The sequence below is a fragment of the Psammomys obesus genome, unplaced genomic scaffold (genome assembly GCF_907164565.1).
Source record: "Psammomys obesus unplaced genomic scaffold, mPsaObe1.curated_primary_1811, whole genome shotgun sequence".
Lineage (NCBI taxonomy): Eukaryota > Metazoa > Chordata > Mammalia > Rodentia > Muridae > Psammomys > Psammomys obesus.
Genome location: NW_026590905.1, coordinates 3,880,009 through 3,899,081, shown reverse-complemented (window position 1 = coordinate 3,899,081; position 19,073 = coordinate 3,880,009). Strand labels below are relative to the sequence as shown.

Genomic DNA, 19,073 nt, shown 5'->3' with positions numbered 1-19,073 from the left:
TGCAGGAGACGGGGGACACTGGTAGAGGAGGAAGTAGCTTCATAGACGGAAAGTGTCGCTGTATGAGGGCCTTTGTCATGCAGTGGTCACTGTGGCAGGGCGTAGGATAGAGGTAGATTCGATCAGGCAGGATGTAGGCGTGTGTGTGAGTCTGTGCATTTTGAGGGGATTGACCTCTGCAGTGGTAAGCAGGCAGATTACCACTGAGCTCTGCCCAGGGCTTGCTTTAAACTTCCATATCACAGAACTGGGCTCTTTGTGCTGCACTGTGTACAGGTTATGACAGATGCGTGGAGCTGTCTGTTCACATCACAATTATACAGGGACAGTTGCAGCTCCGCGTATTTCTTCATTTACCGCCATCTCCCCTCCGCCACATTTGTAGCTCAGCAGCACCAATCTGGTCTCTAGTCCTGTGATGAACTGGGCGCTGTGTCACACACCTTTGATTCCAGCACTTGGTAGGCAGGGGCAGGTGGATCGATGTGAGTTTGAGGCCAGCCTGATCTAAAGGGCAAGTCCGGGACAGCCAGGGCCACACATAGAAACCCTGACTCGAAAATAAAAAATAAAATAAAATAAAATAAAATAAAGGAAAGTCATGCAAACCAAATCATATAGTTGTATATAGCTCCTCCCCCCCCCCCCCCCAAGACTGGGTTTCTCTGTGTTAATAGCCCTGGCTGTCCTTGAACTCACTCTGTAGACCAGGCTGTCCTTGAACTCACAGAGCTCCACCTGCCTCTCTGTGCCACCATGCCTGGCTGGTGTGAGGGACTCTGAAATGAACTGTGAGATGAACATGGCCTCTCTTCAAGGGCGCAGAGAGTGGGCTACAGAGATGTGCAATAGTGTCCCTGTGAAGGTCTGTCCGCTCCGGCTTTAGCACCTGTGGAGCCCACTTCAGAGGAAGAGGCTCAGGCCCGGGTGGACTTGCTCGCAGCCTCTCCGAGCAAGTACCTGGCCTTTCATGCGCTGGTGGGTCAAGCCAGGCTGTCTCCACCCAGAAGGAACAGAGCTATTGGCCCAGCCCACACCTCAGCCATTTACATGGCCTTGTTTCCAAACTGAATGACCATGTGTTCTGGAATGGGAGGTGGGGTGATTGGCAGGCCTTCAGGGGTGCTGGGTGTGTAGCTGAGCGGGAGGGACTCAGTGGGGTGGGTTTTCTGGGTCAGGGTGGATCCTCTGCTTTGGTGACCTCAGTCTAGAGTGTCTCTGTCCTCATGCCTGGCTCAGTGGCTCTGATGAAGGCTAGGTGGATGCTGCCTCCTGCTTCTTCTAGAGCTGGGCCCGTCCGTTGCCTTCCTGTGTATTGGGAGCATGGCTCTGTCCATGTGGTAGAATGTTCCTTCTCCAGAGAGAATAGAAGCCTTGAGCTTAGTGAGGGGCAGAACTCCGGATTTGGGCTTAGCCTCCAGTCCTAGATGGGCAACCTGTATCTCTGGTAGAATAGTTGAGGGCCAGCTCAGCCCTAAGGCTGGGGAAATAAACCTTTGGGTATGCTGTATCTGCCCAGGGGACTGATGGGATTCCATGGTTAGCCTCTAGGGCTTGTCTGGCAAAGACTCTTTAGGGTGCTTCCTGTGCTGAAAGCCAGCTGATCTGGGACAGGTCTGGCCTGCTAAGGACTGTCATTGCTTTTGCTTTAGTACGAAGCCTGAAGAGAGATCCCAAGGAGGAGAGAATACAAGAGTTGTGTCTTTTCTGTTCCAAAATTAACATTTTGTTTGTTCGGTTGAATGGTTTTTCAAGACAAGGGAACTCTGTGTAGCCTTGGCTGCCTTAGAACTCACTTTGTAGACCAGGCTGGCCTCGAACTCACAGATCCACCTGCCTCTGTCTGAGTGCAGGGATTAAAGGCGTGCGCCACTACTGCCCAGCTTAAAATTAATGTTGTTGTTTTTTTAAAATTACATTTTTATGGTCTCTGCGTGTCAGGCAGCAGGTGCCTTTCCCCACTAAATCGTCTCTCTGGCCCTAAATTGACTTTTTCCCCCCTTCACCATGGATCCCTGGTTGGCCTGGAACTTGCTCTGTAGACCAGGTTGTCCTTAAACTCACAGAGATCCACCTGCTTCTGTCTCCCGAGTGCTGGGATTAAGGGGTGCATCATTACCATACCAAGCAGATTTAAAAATAGCAGTTTGGGGTCTGCAGAGATGGCTCAGTGGTTAAAAGTGTATGTTGTGAGGGCTGGAGATGGCTCAGTGGTTAAGAGCACTGACTGCTTTTCCAAAGGACCCGGGTTCAAATCCCAGCACCCACATGGCAGCTCACAACTGTCTATAATTCCAAGATCAGATACCCTCACACAGATAAATATGTAGGCAAAATTAATGCATATAAAAAATAAGACACACACAAACACACAGTGTGTGTTGCTTTTGCAAAGGACCTGATTTCATTCTCCAGCCCCCATGTCAAGAAGCTCACAATCCCCTCCTAACTCCGGCTCCAGGGGACCTGACACCCATTGAGGGCTCACGCACCCATGTGCACATATCCACACACACACATCATTCCATCCATGCATACAATTAAAATAATTAAGATAATGGATGAAATCTTAAATGTGCATCAGCTGGAGTTTATGGAAGGATCGAGGAGAAAGTATAGAGTTTCTAGATTTACTCCTCTTCTCTCAGTTTCTTTGACTAGTAATGGCTAGTGTTATAATTGGGCTGGTGTTGGCAGTCTGTCAGCCTGTGGCTCACAGGAGGGCTCACTGCAGGCCCTGATACCCGCACTCAGCCGCAGCAGTATCATGCAGGATAGCTCCACCGCCCTAAAGATCCTTTTCATTTTTTCCTCCAGCCCCAGATAACCCCTGACCTCTCTCTCTGCTGGGGGAGCTCTTTTCTTTCTCTCTCCCTCACTCTTTCTGTGTAGTGGGTGCCAGAAAAAAAAAAAAAAAAAAAAAAAGACCTGTCATGTGCCTTGCTCCACAGGACTTCAGACAGGGTCTGTCTGAACCTGGTGATGGGCGAGTGCCAGCAAGCCCTGAAGATCTGCCTATCCTCCCCTCCCCCACTGCACTGGGAGGTGCAGGTGTGTCTCCACATGTGGGTGCTGGCATCCAAGCTCAGGTGTTTGTACAGCAGAGAGCCGAGTCTCAAGCCCCTCAAGGTTTGTCTTCTCTGAGATCACAGGGGGTCGCCGTTTCAGATTCTTCTTTCACTTGGTGTCGTGAATGGCTTTTCATGGCTTTCCACGCTGTCTTGACCTCTTCTTTTTGCAAGTGGGGTCCCTGGAGTTCAGGGAGGGCGAGTGTCTTCTTCCAGAGGTACCAGCAGTCCACAGTAAACCTGAGCTTGAGTCTAACTTCTGAAACCTGTTCCAGAGTGTAGAACCATGTTTCATCATGGCTTCCTTACCCACTGTGGGGCCCCAGAGAGAGGGTGGAGGGGTGTGGAAGCCAGTTGCTGTGACCCATTTCCTGGAGGTGTTAGGGACAGGGCTGCAGACACCCACGGTTCAGCTGTTTGGAAAGGCTAGCTTGGGTCAGGCTCCCCAGCTTCCGAAGAGCAGAAGATGGGCTGCCCATCCTGGCAGGGTGCTTTCACCCAGCCCTAGCAGGCTCATCTTGAGCTCCTTAGTCTCTTAGCTAGCGCTCTTCTCCCTTCCATTTCTCTGGGTCAGGGAGCTTCCCAGTTCTCCCCTGTGAGCCTTTTCCTCCAACTTCCTTCCCCAAGTGCCTCCCCACCCACTTGCTTATCTCCCTTTCATTCCTCCTGATTCACACACAGCCTCCCCCTCCTTGGTCCCTCCCTGCAACGATGCTGTAACCTGGAAAGCAACAGCCCTTCTCGGCTTGCCACCAGGTTCTGAAGTATCCGCCTTTGTTTATTTATTGCTCTGCTTGTTTTAGAGAGCTGGGTGTCTGCTGCCTTGCCTCTCTGAGCAGCTGGAACCACCAGCAGGTCAGCACACCTGGCGGGGGTGTCAACTAAGTCCTCATTACTTGGGGCTGCCATATTTTTTGGATGAGGGAGGTCCTGTGGGAGCTGAATCTCTGGGCTGTGGCTCCGCTGCCCCGGTCAGGCTCTTTCGTTCCAATGTATCTTCCCTCCAAAGCTTAAGGATGCTGCTCACTGCTGCCTCCTGACGATTCCCATCCTTTGACTCGCCAGGTGTGGTCATTGTCCTGGGTGGCAGTGGTGTTGCGTACACACAGCCTGGCAGGCACTCTATGAGCCTGAGCTACACGCTAGGCTGGGAAAGTAGGCTTATTTTTGTTTGTTTCTTTTGAGACGTAGTCCCACATTGTAGCCCAGACTGGCCCTGAACTCAGTGTGTAACCCACACCGGTCTTGAATTTGGGGTACCTCTCCTGCCTCAGCCCCCAGATTGGTGGGATCACAGGCATAAGTCACCACATCTGGCTACAATTTTTGATGCTAACTCAGGATGTGGTGGACAGTAGGCAAGTAGGCATCCAAGGAGCTGAGCAGCCACATAGCTGGGGTGAACTTTGGAAGCTTCTTTTAAGTATACTAGATTCTAACCAAAGCCAGTATGAAGGCTGAGTAAGTATTCTGTGTTAGTGTTAGGCACAGGGACGCCTAAGTTTGGCTTGATCATAGCTCTGCATTGCTGGGATGGAGACAGGACCTTCTGAAAGGCAGGTGCTAATTCACTGATCCAAGCCCCCCAAAACACTCACACACACACACACACACACACACACACACACGCACACACACACACACACACACACACATATTTTAGAAGCCTTCTTCCCACTTCCAGAAAGCCAGCCTGACCGTTTGAAAGTCACACTGGGGTCAGTTTTTTCTGGCTGAGTAGCTAGCCTGGCCTAGGCCAGTCCACTTTGTTGGACTGTTTTCTTTCTCCACTCCTCCTCCTTCCTCTATTCTATTCTCCAGGAACCCGTCCACCCATGGCTAACAGGAAACTTTCTTGTTTGGTTAATTTCATTTCCATCTACGAACAGGCAGCTTTTCTTGGTCATCTGCATTTTGGACCAGGTCCCCTGAAGTGCCTTCTTAGTCACATCTTTTTTTCTTCCTGCTCCCCACCCCCCTTTTTCTTCAGGATCTCACTGTGTAGCCCTTGCTGACTTTGAATTTACTATGTAGACCAGGCCGATCTTGAGAACTCACAGGTATCCTGCCTGCTTTTTTTTTTTTTTTTTTTTTTTTCTTTTTCTTTAAGACAGGGTTTCCCTGTATAGCCCTGGCTGTGTTTGGGAACTCCAGTTGTAGATCAGGCTGACCTCCAACTCACAGAGATCTGCCTGTCTCCGCCTCCCAAGAGCTGGGATCAGAGGCTTGACCCACCATGCCAGGCGTTCGTTGCCTGGCTTTTTAATGACTTTTAAATGCCCAGGAATAGAGACGTGGTGGTAGATGACTGGGGTGCCAGCACCAGAGTGTGAAGGCCAAGGCAAAAGCACTGTAGGTTTGAGGCCATCTTGAACTACATATAGCAAGACTGTTCTTCCTGTAAAGTATAACAGGCCAGGCCTGGTGGTGCAGATCAGTCATCCAGAGGTTTTGGCTCAAGGATCACAAGTTCAGTTCCTGCCTGGGGTTTACAATGAGTTTGAGGCAGCAAGAGCCTGCTTTACAAAGCAGGAAGAGGATTGGGGATGTAGTTTAAAATAGAATACTGTCCCAGCATGTGTGAGGCTCTGGGTTCAATCAGTCCTTAGCATCTCAATTAGTCAATCAAATATACTCGTGTAAAATTACCCTCACAGCTTAGTTTTTGTTTTTCCTTTCCTTCCTTCCTCCTTTCTTAACCTTTATATATATATATGTATATATATATATATATATATATTTTTTTTTTTTTTTTTGAGATATTGTGTAATCCAAGATGGACTAGAGCTTGGAATGTTGCTCAAGCTGGCCAAAAACTCTAAAGGATTTTGCTGCCTTGGACTCTCTTTTGGGGGGTGCAGTTTGAGAGAGTCTCATTGTATAGACAAAGGTGCCTTGATTGAGATCTGCCTCCCGAGAGGGCTGGGCTAAAGCTCTGTGGAATTACAGGTGTTCACTACCACTTGACTCTACAAGGGGTTCTAGCTCAGGCTGAGTTTCACAGGCTGGCCTGCTACTTACAATCCTCCTGCCTCAGCCCTTCAAGCACTGGGATGGCCAGCGTGTGCTAGCACACCCAGGTTTTCATCATAAATACTTTTTAAAAAGTCTATTTTTAGTGTATCCGTGTTTGGCCTGCATGTATCTCTGTGTGCACCGTGTGTGTGCAGTACCTCCTGGAGGCCAGAAGAGGGCATCAGGTCCCCTAAGTGGTTGTGAGCCTCTCTGTGGGTGCTGGGAGCCAAACCTGGGTTCTCTGCAACAACACTTGACCGCTGAGCCGCTTCTTCAGCTCCTCATCATGATTCCTTTTACTCTGCAGCTTTATGACCTTGCCTGCATTCGCAGGTTGTAACGATATCACCGTCAGCCATTTCCATAACTTTTTTATTCTTCCCTACACGATCTCCGTACTAAAAAATAACCACTCTTTCCCCGACCCCAGCTTTCGGTAACTATTCTTCTACTGTCTGTCTCTGAATTTGGCTGTTGTAAGTAATTCTTGTTAAGTGGCCGAAGGTGGGGGGGGGGGGGATGGTCTGTGCCTGGCTCTTTTTCACTTAGTAGAACCTGTTCCAGATGCAGCGGGATTGGGCATGTATCAGGATTTTATTACTTTTTTTCTGTCTGGATACTATCCCGTCGAGTGGATATACCATTTCGTTTTTCATCTGTTGACGGATGCCTGGGCTGTTTCCACCTTTGGACTATACTGGAATCCTCCTGCGGGAAGCTCATCTAGCAGGCCGTCTGTGGCATTCCCTCCCCTGGGCACCTGTTGTCCTCACTAGGCGTAGCTGCGTCTTCTGCCTTCATTTGTTCTTTGAGACGAGGTCTCGGGACTTGGTCCAGGGCTGGTTTTAAACTTGGTGTCTTTCTTCCTTGACTTCCTGGGTACTTGGATTACAGGCTTGTACTACCGCACCCAGTTGGTCCACTGGTGTTTTTCATGGTAATTATGCCCTATAAAGGCACCGAATTAACAAACACTGAACCATTACTCACAAGAGAAACACTGGGTTGCATTCATACAAGCCTCTGGTCACAAGATTTTTGTCGGCCAATTAATTTATAGGCTTGTTTTGTGGGTGCTTCTGTCCCAAGACACCTTGCTTAATATATATTGTTGATTCACTGACCCTGGGCCCACAGCAGCACCAGAACTGGCGCCTGCAGGAGGCTCACGTGTTTTCTCCTTCAGGCACATTCCAGCCTCACGAGCTTAAGAACGGACAGTTCTTTGCCTCAGGCTGTCCAATTTTCTTTTGGTAAGAACCACTTACGTAGTATCAAGCCGAGAGTTAATTGGTGTGATGCTGTGCCTAGCAGCTCAGCTGTGAAAACTTAAAAAGAAGATAAACAAGAAAAAGGACCCAGGATACGATGATCAATCCTCACTTAGAAAGACAAATGGGATGGACATTGGATGTAGGAGCAAACAAGTAACAGGACAGGAGCCTACCACAGAGGGCCTCTGAAAGACTCTACCTAGAAGTATATCAAAGCAGATATTAAGACTCATAACCAAACCTCTGGCAGAATGCAAGGAACCAAAAAAAAGGGGGCGGGGGAAGACAGGAGTTCTACAAGGACCAAATATAACTGGGCACAGGGGTCTTTTATGAGACTGTTTCTCCAAACAAGGACCATGTATGGATGCAACCTAGAGCCACTGCTCAGATGTAGCCCTTGGTAGCTCAGTATCCAAGTGGGTACCCTAATAAGGGGAACAGGGATTGTTTCTGACATGAACTCGATGGCGGGCTCTTTGACCCCCTCCTCCCCCCCAGGAGAAGCAGCCTTGCTAGGCCACAGAAGAGGACTTTGCAGCCAGTCCTGAAGACACCTGATAAACCAGTATCAGATGGAAGGGGAGGAGGTCCTCCCTTATCAGTGGACTTGGAAAGGGGCAGAAAGGAGATGAGGATGGGAGGGTGGGATTGGGAGGGAAAGAGGGAGTGGGATACAGTAGGGATACAAAGTTAAGAAACTGTAACTAATATTAAAAAAATAAAAATTAAAAAAAAAAGAAATAGAAGCAGGGAAGCAAAATAAGCTTACGGAAGATATGTTAGAGTATGTATGTACACACACACTTGTTTATTCATTTGTGGTTTTTTTCATGGTTTTAGAGACTATATCCCTGGCCAGCTTGAAACTTAACTATGTAAACTAGGCTGGCATCCGTCAGTCTTGTCGTCCTTCTTTCTGCCTTTGTTTCCAAGTGCTGGAGTTCCAGGTGTGCGCCACTGTTCCTGGTGGCAGAATGTAAATATGTTTTATGTTTTACAGGGAATATTTCCTCTATGTGTTGTAATAGCGTTTATTGTCTGAATTCACAGTTTATTTGTTTCCTATATAAGTCATGTTTTCTTGCAAATGACTTGCCTGTTTTCTGTCTATTAACAGTTCTTATACACAGTTTGAATTTTTTTTTTCGTTCAACTCAGATAGTTGACGGAAATATTCAGCTAAATTACTAAATATATGTGTATTTCTGTGTCATGTGGAGGTCAGGGGGCAGCTTGTCAGGAGTTGGTTTTCTCTCTCTGCCACATTGGGGACTGGGGTCCCAGGGATTGAACTCATGCCGTTATGCTTGGCGGCAGTCACTTTGACCTGCTGAGCATTCTTGCTGGCTGTGGGTCTACTTTGAATAGTGAAATCAGTGGGGCACAGTGGCTCATGCCTGTAATCCTGGCATTAAGGAGGCTGAGGCAGTAATAGTGTCGATTCATTGCCACAGAATAGATACTGAGAGGACATGTGTGGGTGATGGAAATACGGTGCCATTCTATATGAGATAGGCGAGCTTCAGAAAGTTTGGCATCCTCTGCCTCAAACCATCCCCTGGAGGGTGCCAGGATCCACAGATGCTCGGGTCCCTTCTGTAACCCGAAGACTATGATTTAGAGGCCTGATTGCCTTTATGGATGGCTCTGGGTCCTCCTTCCATCTGGCACATGTCCGATGAAGGGTGTGGCAGGCAGGACCATGTCTCCTTTGGCTTTGTCACCAGCACCTGTCATGTAGTGTATGCCCACACTCCTTATTTTTCTGTATTTATTTTTTTTTTGAGACAGGGTTTCCTATAGTCTATGCTGGCCTTGAACTCCCCACATAGCTCAGAATGATCTTAAAGTCCTGATTCTCCTGCCTCCTCTTCATGCCTCTTCCTCACACACTTCTGAATAAGCCAGTGAAAAGCAGTGGGCATCGAAGCTAGGAAGGGGGAGATTTCTCTGGCTCTCCCTGCTCTTTTCTTTCCTAGTCACTGAGAGGCATCCAGGCTATGATCACTGAGAAGCATGTTGCAGTAGAATTTGAGATTGGGGGAGCTCTTCTGTAGGACCAAGATGCTGTGTGATGACACTCTTAGCTCTTGGATTGGTATATTTTGGTATATGTCAATGTTCTGTTAATAGCATCTAAGACGTTTCTAGCACTTGGGAGGCAGAGGCAGGCGGATCTCTGAGTTTGAGGCCAGCCTGGTCTACAGATTGAGTTCCAGGACAGTTAAGACTACACAGAGGAACTCTCTCCTGAAAAACGGGGGAATACAAAGTGAGGCAAGGAATGGCTGTTGTAGAAAGCTAAAAGTGGGCCAAAATAAAGTTGTTAGCCCCAGAGCCTACAGAATTCCAGCCTCTCCATTAATAAAATTCCGATTTGCCCATCCGTCTCTGCAGACACAGAAACTCCTTCCAGGAGTTTTTTTTTTTTTTTTTTTTTTTTTTGTTTTTGTTTTTGTTTTTGTTTTTCCCAGCCAGACACAGCTTCTTTTTAGGAATTTTTGTTGTCGCTCATACCAAGAACGACACAGAAAGACTTGCCTGATCCTTTGCTGGCCCACCTTCTCGCATCCCTCCTGCCAGGGTCAGACCCAGTCCCCTTGGCAACTGTGAGGAAGAGCCTCTGAGCCAGCCCTTCACTAGCTGTGGTCCTTGTGCACAGCAATACACCATGCCATGTCTCAGTTTCTCCGTCTGTGGGATGGGCTGAACCTAACGAGCTCAGAGGGGTTCCTGGGGTGAGTCTAGTGCCAGAGCTTGTCACAGAGTGGATCTAGGAAACTGTTCCCCGTGGTATCGGTAGGAAGGTCATTCACTCTCAGGGCGGACCACGTCCCTCAGTGTCTTAGGCGCCTCCTGTAGACAACAGTTCTGCAGGCTTCTCTGCCGTGTGCATCAGAACAGGCTCGTGGGAGGAGGCTGCGGAGGTGGGCCCTCTCTAACCCAGCGCTGCTTGCCTCTCCTTGAGACCGGCTCCCCACTGGCCCTCTACTCCTGGGTTATTGCTGAGCATGGAAGACAAAAGGTGGCAGTCAGAGGCAGCACCAGCCAAGGGAGACAGACCATCAGGCGGTGTGCTAGTGTAAGTGAGTGACAGGCTGGAGGCAGGACGGAGGACCCGAGCCTGTGCGTCACACTGAGTCTTAGCCCGACTTTGGAGCAGAATAGTTATGAAGTGTGTTGACTGACTGATGGCTGGAGTTAAATTAGGAACAGGCCTGCCTGAGCAGGGAAGCATCCAGAAATGAAGCTGGGATTCAGGAAGAGTGGGGAGAGGAGGGATGACAGGAAAGGGAGGAGAGGAGGCCTGGGCAGTGGAGAAGTAGCAATGGGTCTGAAACAAGCCTGAGATTGTATCTCCCCTCCTCTTTCCTCCCTTCTGAAAGTGATGGATTGATCCTAGAGCTTTGTGTGTCTAGGTGCCAGGCAGGCATATCACTAGCCTGTTCAGTGTTCTGGTGTTTGTGTGTGTGTGTCTGTGTGTGTGTGTGTGTGTTGGTTTGGTTTGGCTTTTTTGAGACACAGTTTCTCTGTGTAGCCTTGGCTGTCCTAGACTTGCTTTGTAGATCAAGCTGGCCTGGAGCTCACAGAAATCGGCCTGCCTCCGCCTGCCTCCTCAGTGCTGGGACTACAGGCCTGTGCCACCTAGCCCAGCTGTTCTGTGTTTTTGAGATTGGGTCTTAGACTTTGGCCTAGCCTGCCCTTGAACCTGTGACAGCCCTTCAGCTTCAGCTTCCTGAGTGCAGGAATTACCAGCCTGCATCACTGTGTTGGTTCATTTTAGATGTTTTTGAGACAAGGTCTCATTCTGTGTCTGGCTTGTCTGAAACTCACTGTGTAGCCCCAGGCTGCCTTTGAACTTGTGGTCTTCCTGCCTCTGCCTGCTGGAGTGCTGGAATTTCAGGTGTGAGTCACCATGTATTGCCTCACTTTCTTTCTTTGTTTCCTTCATTGTTTTATCTTTTTAAGACAGGGTTTCTCGTAGCCTTGGCTTTCCTGGAACTTACCCTGTAGAGTAGACTGGCCTTGAACTCAGCGATCAGCCTGCCTTTGCCTCCCAAGTGCTATTAAAGGTGTGTACCACCACTGCCCCGACATTTTTAAAGTGCATTTCTTTAAAATATATAATTTTAAAGAAAAATATATACTTTTTATTTTATGTTTATTGATGTTTTTCCTGCATGTGTGAGGGTGTCAGAAACCCTGGAACTGGAGTTACAGACAGGTGTCAGCTCTCATGCTGGTGCTGGGAATGGAACTCCGGTCTTCTGGAAGAGCAGCCGGTGCTCTCAACTGCTGAGACATCTTTCCAGCTCTTTCTTTCCTTCTTTCTTTCCTTCTTTCTTTCCTTCTTTCTTTCCTTCTTTCCTTCCTTCCTTCCTTCCTTCCTTCCTTCCTTCCTTCCTTCTTTCTTTCTTTCTTTCTTTCTTTCTTTCTTTCTTTCTTTCTTTCTGGAGATAAGATCAGAGTAGTAAGGGATCAAAGCCTCTTCCCTACTCTCCTCCTCTGTTGTTTCCAGGGCCATCTTGTACTTTTGCTTCAGTTTTTGTAATACCTCTGGACGAGTGAACTCCGGTATAGAATCTGTCTGGTTGGAATAGCCAGAGCTAGGTAAGAGTCAGGAGCTGTCGTACTAGATGGGGCCAGGGATGTCCCAAAAAGTCCCTCTGTGATTGAAGCTGGACTAGATCAGGGCAGAGAATCTGGGGGTTTAGATTTGCTATTTTTTGGCTTCGTAATCAAGCCAAGCAGGGAGTTCTGCCAGCCTAGAGGAGGATTCCTGTGCTGTGATAAGACAGAAGGGGACAGTTCGTATCCCAGTCCACCCCCACCACAAATTGCCGAAGACTCTCTGTTGCCTCTTATGTCCTTATGTTAGGGTGGATCTCCCAGAAGGAAACCTCAGGTTTTCTTTTCCCTCCTAGCTTCAGTCACAGGTCGGTCTCTGCAATGCGAGGGCTCCGTTCTAGGGACTGAGGTACAGGGTGCCAGAGCCCACAGGCAATGAGGGCCGTGGTGTGGCTGGACCTTTGGCCTATACCTCCAAATCTCTTGAGTCAGTGGCCGGAGAAGAGGCCAGAGGGAATCATTTCTGTCCTTGTGCTCCGAGTAGCCAGGCTCTTTCGTCATTTCTGCGTGACACCAGGCATGTCTTGTAAACATTCTGAGTTTCAATTTCTATCACGTCCTGTTTGGATTGGAGACCAGGGGGGTTGGCTCGAGATATTGACATCCCGTGAGCTAATCGGCACAGACAGTCCCCAGGGTACAAAGGTCACTGTGAGATTTTTCTCCTTCACAGTGGTGCAGAAGTGATAACACATTCAGTAGAAATTGTGCTCTGAAACTCGGATTTTGCTGTTAGTGAGAAACTTGGATTTTCTGGCTAGTAAGAAACCCTATGTTTCTGTCATGTCGGACAGCAGCAGTGGGCCACACAGTCATAGTGTGTGTTGCCAGGATTGCTTAGATGCAGGTATAGCTATATTCCATCAGATATGCAAAGCCGTAGCGTAAAGGTAGGTAGGCAGGCTGCAGAGGTGCTCGCCTTGCATGCCAGTCCTTGGGCATCAGAGGCAGGAAGATCTCTATGAGGTTGAGGCCAGCCTGCTCCACACAGAGTTCTAGGTTAGGTAGTTCAAGGGCTACACAGCACAAACCTGTCTCAAAAACAACAACAGCGGAACAAACCCAGTCTTATGTTAGTATTCGAACTTAAAAATGCAAATCCCACTGAGGGGCTGGGGAGATGGCTCAGCAGTTACGAACACTGGTTGCTCTGGCAGATGACCTGAGTTCGGTTCCCAGCACCCACTTGGCAGGCAGCTCACAACCATCTGTTATTCTAGTTCTGGGGTTCTAATAACTTCTTCTGATCTTTGCAGGCACCTAAGCATGTAGGTGCTCATACATACATGCAGGTATAACTCATACACATAAAATAAAATCTAAAAAAAATATTTAATGTCAATTACTATTGGGGAAATAGAAATTAAAATTACTCTGGGAGTCCTCCTCACCCTAATCGGAATGGCTTTCATAAAAAAAAAAAAAAATCATATGACCTCCAGGCGGTGGTGGAGCACACCTTTAATCCCAGCACATGGGAGGCAGAGGGAGGCCCTGAGTTCAAGGCTAGCTTGGTCTACATAGTGAATTCCAGGGGTTACACAGAGAAGCCCTGTCTGGAAAAACCAAACGGAACCCAAACCAGGCGACTCTAGATGCTGGTGAGGTTGTGGGAAGAGGGAACTGGGCTTCACCGTTGGCAGAAGTGTAGATGGGGGCAGCCACTATGAAATCAACACGAAGGGCTACGCAAATGGTCTCAAACGCATGATCCTCCTGCCTCAGCCCCCAGGATGCTGAGATAACAGGCATGCGTCCCCATTCCCTTCTGTCAGTATTATTAACTGACCGGTAAGTTTACCAGAGAATGTATCCCATTGTATGTGGGAGAACATTTGAGTTGTGAAATAGCAGCCTTATTTGTCCTGGCCTAAAGAAAGGGAGCCCTTGGCAGCACCAGCTCATTAACGGCGATGCTGACTGCCCGAGTTCCTACCACGGAGCCAGGAGCAGGGCAGGCAGATACTGATGTCTGTGTGATAACTGTGTTCTTCAGTTGGGGAACAGGCAAGCACAAGTGAGATCATAGCCCACAGCCTGTCACACCAGCGCTGTGCATTTACTGTGTGCTTTGGTGGCTGGGGGAGTGAGGCAGGGCTGAGAGATCTCTATCTTCATGTGGGAGAACGACCAGCACGGAGAGGACTTCAGGGTCCAAGGGCTTGGCCCCTGACAGTCTGGTCTGGTTGCTTTCTCAGTCAAACAGTCCTCCCCTCTACCCATGCCGCACCCCTCAGCCGAGGCGTCTCCGAGTATAACCTGCAGGTCTTCGCTCTCTTCTCTTCCTAGAAGAGCACAGGGTTCTGAGCCTTAAAAGGGTCCTGAAACAATCCCAGTTCCCGATTCTTCTGAAAATTCCTCTGTGGCCAGCACCTGTGGGCCTTGGGGTGGATGAAGTATCGTGTTCTTTGGGCCTGGTTGTCCGGAGTAGGACATCTGTTGGCTTCTGGGTGGGGCAGAGATAGAGCTAGAAGCCTCTGGGCCAGGGCCTGAGAGCCAAGTCAGGGATTATTTTATTTTTATTTCTTTGGCCATAGCGCATGGTCTGGGCAGTGATGCCATCTGTTTCCCACTCTTGGTCTCCCCTGGCAGTCCTGGAGGGTCACTTGTGGGAGGAGCAGGAGGAGTGGGGATTGGGCTGGGGTTGACTTACCCCGTTCTTCTGGCCGCAGGGTAGGCTTGCGTGGGCAGTTTGCCTGGTGAGGGTCGGAGCAGCCAGCCAGTCAGAACTGGGGACCAGGAGCACCACAGCCACACAGGGCCAGGGGCAGCTTCACTGCAGTAATAAATCCCATGTCCTAGGGCCTTGCGTGACCCGCTGCCCCACTTTCTCTGGGACAGACCCAATCTTGGGAACACGGAGTTCAGGTCCTCAGAAAACCTCTCCCGTGGGGCAGGCTGGCACAAACGGTCTGTAGTTCTCCCAGGCTTGTTCTTCTGGGCTGTCCTGGGCCCAATCTTTGGAGTGTTGGAAAGGGCAATGTTAAGGAGAAGTAGGGCCCAGAGACCAGAGACTATCTCCTTTGGTGGGGATGAGGGTGGGGCAGGGTCACATAAGATGGTACAGGGCTAGCTGCCTCCTCTTCTCCATCTTCCCCTCTACCCAGCTCAGAGTGTACATCCGGTGCTAATGTCAGGCCGCAGAAGAAAATGAAGTCTAACCCCCCAAACCAATGGGGCCTTATACATTAGAAGGTTAATTAATCACTGTCAGATACTAATCTTTATCATTAGGGCTTAAGCTATGTGCGCCCGCCAGGCCTGTTTAAGGTTTCAGAGCTTGCTCTCCAGTCTTGGCGCTTAAGGACAGTGGTTATTAAACACCCTGTACAGAGCACTGACTGGGCTGCAGGCCCTGTGGGTGGACTGCAGCTCCCCCTGCCCTTCGAGGGGGTGGAGGTAGGGCACGAAACCTAAGTGCTTGTGACGAAAGAACTCTCACCCTGGCCGCTGTGGGAGCATCGTCCTTCCCTGAGTATTTATAGGGGATACTTGGAGGCCCATGGAGAAATATGGGGTCCAGGAGTGTGTGCCAGCACAGAAAGAAAGAACTCAGGGCCCCTGGTTTTACGGGCAAGGTCCAGAGCAATGCTGTGATTTGTACAAGGTCACTGTTTAGTGTAGGAGGGGAGTCCTTTCAGCTCTCTTAGTTCTTGCACAGCGCAGAACCGTTTTTTACAACCCGAAGCCGGAAGGAACGGAGCCAACCACCATGTCAGGGAGCTTGAGAGTCATTTTGGCTGTGTAATCTCAGAATCTGCTTGCTCAGGTTTTGTGGAAAACCTTGTAGAAAATGTTTAAGTCACTATTTCCCTGAGTTTGTGGCTGTTTTCCCCCCACCCCACCCCACCCCACCCCGCCCACCTCCACACCAAATAAACATCTTCTGGTTTCATTGTGTCGCCTTGGCCGGCCTGGAACTCCCTGTGTAGCTCAGGCTGGCCTTTAACTCAGGGATCCACCCGCCTCCGTCTCCCCAGTGCACCAGCACTGCCCGCCTTTGGGTGGTGTTTGAAGTGCTCAAAGTGAGCATCCTTGATCTTATCCTCCACTTAAAAGGTATTGCTTCCATCCATTGTTTCAGCAAGCGTCATATTTGTGTAAGTTTTCAAAAGATGTCTTTGGTCAGATTGAAAGAATCAGCTCCCTTTCGTCTCTTACCACTCTTCAATCACTTATTTTTATCTATTTATTTAATAACAGTCATTTTTATGGGAAGGTCTCAGGTTCTATCAAATGGATATTCTAAATTTATGTTGTCTCTCTGTGCTCAGCTGTTTCTTTTGGTGCTGAGGACACCCTTGGCCTCACCTGCCAGGCGGGTGCTTCGTCCCTGAGCCATGTTTCTGCTTTAGCTTTTGTTCCTCTGTACTCTGGTTCCTGTCATTGACTTGGCTCCAGCCTCTGTGTATTATCCTCTCACATCAGTTTCACGTTCGTACTTTTCAAGCACCTCCTTCATTCCTGCCCTAGGGTTCTCCTGCTGTGATACAGACCACAGACAAAAGCTGCTTGGAGAAGAGAGGGTTTGTTTCAGCATACAGTTTTAGTTCATCATTGAAGGAAGTCAGGGCCGGAACTGGAGGCAGGAATCTTGAGGCAGGAGCTGAAGCAGAGGCCGTAAGAAGGGAAACTTGGTAGCTTGTTTCCATGTGGCTTGCTCAGCCTTTCTTTCTTATACGTCCCAGGACGACCTGCCCAGGGACGGCACCACCCACAGTGGGGTGGACCTTCCCGCATCGACCATTAATCAAGAAAATTCCCTACAGGCTTGCAAACAGCCTGATAGACTCATTTTTCTCAGCTGAGGTTCCCAGAAGACCTCAAGTTTGTGTCAAGTTGGTAAGAACTAACCAGCACAATTCCCTTTTCTAACATTTATTTTATTTTTCATTATGTGTAATTGTGTGTGTCACCTACATTATGTGTAGGTGAGTGTAGATATCCACATGGCTCAGAGGTATTGGATCTCCTGGAGATGGAGTTACAGGTGATTGTGAGCATCTAGTGTGGGGTTGCTGGGAGCTGAACTGGGGTTCTCTGCAAGAGCAGCCTGTGCTTTTATTTGTGTGGGTGTTTGGCCTGAGTGTGTGTCTGTGTACCACACGAGTAGCTAGTGCCTGTTCAAGCCAAAAAAAGACATCAGATCCCCTGAAACTGGATTACACATTGTTGTCAGCTGCCATGTGGGTGCTGGGTCTTCTGGAACGAGTGCTCCTAACCTGAGCCATCTTTCCTTTTAAAGATTTATTTTTATTTATCATTTGTGTCTGTGTTTCCCTCTGTCTATGTGTGTGTGTGTGTGTGTGTTTGTATTATGTGTGAGTGGAGGCAGATATGTGCCATCCACGGGACACATGGAGATGAGAGGACAGTTTTCTGTCTGTCTCTGCCTCCTGTCTCGTTGTCTGAGTGCTGCGAGTGTGTGGAGGATCATGCTCAGGCCGTCTGGCTCGCGCAGCTCCTGCTCTTTACCCACTTAACCACCTCTCTGTGCTGAGTCACATCTCTTGGTCCTGACGGTGTCCTAACACCAGGCAAACTGGCACCTGAATCTCAGGGGTTCTGCTGTCCCTTCCGTTCATCTCCAGTGGAAGTGCTGGGATTACAGGCATAGGCCACCTCATTCGGCACGTGCATCTAGGGCTCCAAATTCAGATGCTCACACTCGAATAGCAAGTGTTTTACCCACTGACCTGTCTCCCAACCCCTTTGCTGGGGTTAGCGTTCTGGATGATGGCCATTTGGAGATAGTTTGGAGATGCATGATCTTGAGAATTTTAGTATTGCTGCTGAAACCCACTGCTAGTATGCTTCCTGGGCTGGGGGTCCGCTCATTGCTACAGCATCTTCTCGGTATGCAAGAGGCCCTGGGTTCCGTTCCCACACAGTGGGCTCCTGTTGTAGAGCCGTCTTCATTCTTGATGCTTTTAAGTCTGTTTTTGGCTATTGTTTTATCTTATCTGAGTTTATCCTGATTAAGACCCATTACGGTTCCAGCATTAGAGGATTCCGATCTCTTACTAACTGAAGAAGTTGTTACCTTTGCCTTCCTTGCTTTTGTCTATCCTCCCCTTTCGGGAATTATTTCTTGTGCTCCCAGGGATTGAACCCGGAGCGGTGTCCTTGCTGGACAGGCTGTCTGTCACTGACCTACAGCAGCCTGCCAGCTTCGTCTTTCTCCAGTGCACCGGCCTGGGATAGGAAGTTAGACAACAACTCCCCATCTCTCCCTCCTCAACCCCTGGCAGCATCCATTGTACCTTGTTTCTAAGAATTTGAATTAGCCTCTATATGTATACCTGTACTGTCTTTTTCCTCTATGACCTACTTGTTTCACTTAACACAATATCACCAACACTTATCCATGTTATAGCGTCTGACAGGGCTTACTTTTTAGTGCTAATAGTAGTCCATTGTATACACATACCGCGTTCTGTATTCACGTGGGTTGAATGCAGGGCACCCTCCATTATTCCGCTGTTGTGAATAGTGCTGCTATGGTGTCTCTTGGAGCTCCTGCTTTCAATTATTTTGAATATATACCAAGAAACAGGATTGGTGGATCACATTTATTATTATTAGTAGTAGTAGCATTAATATAATATGATTACCATTATTTTTAGTATTGGTAGTTCTGAAGCGAGAGCCCTCAAGCATGCTCATCAAACCTCTATCATTTGGGCTCCACCCCCTAGCCCTCATTTTAATTTTGAGGATTTTGTGTACTGTTCCCACGGTGTTTGCACTGTTTCATCTCCCCCATAAGATTTAAGATCCTTTTTGCCTAGAGTTCATTTGGTGTCAGTCTGAATCTGTCTCTATGCCTTTGTCTCCTATTTCCCAGCCTTATGTGTGTTCTTAGATGTACAATCAGGGGGTTTTGTTTGTTTGGTTGGTTGGTTTTGTTTGTTTGTTTTGTGTGGCCTTGGCTAACCTGGGGCTGGCTTTGTAGACCAGGCTGTCCTCAAACTCAGAGAGTTTGCCTGAGTTTCCTCTGCCTCTGCCTCCTGAGTGCTGGGATTAAAGTGTCGCATCTGGTTCAACGAGGGGGGGCTTTTGTGCTCACTGGGCAGTTTGGAAG

The 19,073-nt window shown here is 48.7% G+C and overlaps 1 protein-coding gene across 1 annotated transcript in view; it reads left to right on the top strand.

Moving 5' to 3' along the window:
• Tead4 (TEA domain transcription factor 4) overlaps positions 1–19,073 on the top strand; it is a 74,545-nt gene that overhangs the window by 10,347 nt on the left and 45,125 nt on the right. The gene's annotated exons all lie outside the window — the stretch shown is intronic.